This window comes from Adiantum capillus-veneris, chromosome 5 (assembly GCF_014529385.1).
Source record: "Adiantum capillus-veneris isolate H3 chromosome 5, ASM1452938v2, whole genome shotgun sequence".
NCBI classification, from domain to species: Eukaryota; Viridiplantae; Streptophyta; class Polypodiopsida; order Polypodiales; family Pteridaceae; genus Adiantum; species Adiantum capillus-veneris.
Genome location: NC_140935.1, coordinates 151377276 through 151379831, shown reverse-complemented (window position 1 = coordinate 151379831; position 2556 = coordinate 151377276).

Genomic DNA, 2556 nt, shown 5'->3' with positions numbered 1-2556 from the left:
CTATATTCTTCAACTTCCTTTGGCTTTGTCTCAGTCCAAGCTCTGTCCTCTTTCTTTTCACTGTATTCAGCAATGATTGGACGTTCTTTACCTTCTCCTTGATTGCTTGAAGTAGATGATTAAGAGAATCCGAACTATAATAGAAAATGGTTTTCCAGCTTAAGAATGTCCCTATGTGCTGTACGGTTTTGAGTATAGCCTAATAGCCCTTTCATATAATCTCCTACAAATCTCATCAATGAAGAACAATTGAAAAATGGTGGGGTGTAGTTGGTTATGGTGTCTATGGGATACAATCTACCATCTATCCATAGATCAATGTGCTTCTTTTGTTCTAACCTCAAAGCTTCTATGGCAAAAGGAAGAGTTTCACAAAGCCTATTTCTTTTGTGGAGAGGGGAATATTCATTTTCCACCTTGACATGGACATGATAGATACCTCTTCATGGAGATGATGTGGAGAAGATGATGAGTTGGATATGGTGTAGAGAAAGGGAAAAATGAGCAAGGAAATTTGAAATTTGGACCAAAGAGAAAACTAATGCATTGAGAGGGAGAACTTTTGGGAAAGGGACACATTCCCAAGAGATTTGAAAACGACACTACATATGGGGGCCCAAAAAGTGACATCTCGTGCATTCAATAAAATTATAAAATTTTCCCCCCAATTTTGGGTTTTAAAATTCTTTGTTCATTTTCTCAAAAATGAAAAGTATTTTCTCTCTCTACCATTTCTTAAAGGGAAAATTCGAGACCTCAAACTTCCCCTAATGCAACGCATTAATTCTCCCACAATGGAACTGCTACAAAAGTCACTGCCAAACAGTGCCTACAAAAATCTTACCTATATCTAGCAAGAAACATATGTGCTTGTAATAAGTTAACCAGGCTATATGCATGTAAATCAGAGACTCGATTTAAAAAAAAGTACTCACAGATGTCATACATCAATGCCAGATGCATATGGCATGCAAAGATAATGTTGTGGAATATACAAAGAACCTATAGACACCATTGACCACAAAACAACACATACACCACTTGTGAATCCGGTACCTATCACCACTTGTAGTGTCGAAGCACTTATCTATGCGTGCAAACCAATGAGTGCCTGAGAAATTGTGTCTCTTGAGAGACCGCTGCAAGTGTGTAACTCCTTTGTGCTCATGTTTGAGAGCACAAGAGTGGGATGTCATTGTCAATGTCATTCCTCTACCGCGAGACAAAGATGCCACCTCTAAGAAGAAAATTGTCACCAAAGTCATGAATCTGATAGCAGTTAGAAGAAAATTCCGTTAGCTAGCTCGTTTGCTAGCTTGTCGAGTAGCTTGAAAAAATGTGGACGCCGATCCAAAGCAGATAGTTTCCTTGGTGAAAGTGCCTGCTGTCTTTCTATCACGGGTCCTCATTGTCATCCCCTCTGTTGGCAACTGCAAAGCCTCGGCCACAATATCTTTTGTGATGACTACTTCAACTTTCTGCCCTTCCTCGTCAATAATTTGGGCTAATCCATCTTCCTTAATTGTAGATAGTAGCTCATAAGCTTTCAAGAAATCTACACCACATGGTTCTTGGTCGTAGAATTCTCTAAGGTGGAGCCTTTTGTTGGCCTCCTTTGTGTTTGGCTTTGCCGCGACATCATAGATTTCTTTTGGTAGTAGTTGCAGCTCTACTTGATGTCCTTCTTAACTTTTAAACCTGCCTGTGAAAATTGTGGTGTTATTTTTCTCAAGCTGTTCTCTGGATAGATATGTTGCTTTGGCCGTCTTTACTGAACTGGGGTCTAGTTGATAGGGTGGCAGCTCTTGCAACTTCTCTTTTTGAAAGACCCTCTTCTTGGCCTTCTTCGTAGCTTGCAGTGCTCCTATTAAATGAATAGAGTGCCAAAGTTAGAAAATTTTTGGAATTTCTCTCTAAAATGCCCTTCAATCTGAATTGCTGACAAATTGAGTCCAATTTGCTCCAAGTTAATTTTTGAACATGCATAGATGCATAAAAACATGTAAAGATCAAATTCATAAAGTCCAAGCAAAATTTTGCAGCAAGAGTAAATAATCGTGATTATTTATAGCTGACAAATTTTTTTAACTTTTTACAATTTTGGCATCATAGGCTTGAAATATATAGCAATTAGATACTCTGAGTGAAGTGTGGGCTCATTTGAGTGCACATGGTGAAAATGGTGCCAGATTTAAGCTTTCAGTCTCTGAAACTAGATATAAAGGAATTTTGAGATTTTGAGCTCTAAATTTGTTCAAACTCGGTCAGTGGGCTTAGGACATCATGTGCTTTGGTCCCATGAAGTCAAAGTTGCAATTTCCCCCCATCTTGGCAAAAAAGTAAATAATCGCGAATATTAACTTTTTCATCAAAATGAACATTTTTTGGTGCAACTTGGTTCTAAGCATGATGTAGACTCTGTGTATGAGATATGAGGTGATTTGCATCAAAAAATGTGACTGATAACTTAGAAATTGGTTTGGAAGGACTTCTTTGCGTTTTTTGGCAAGTTTCCAAGTTATCATTGATCAATTTGGCTCATACTTGAAATATGGG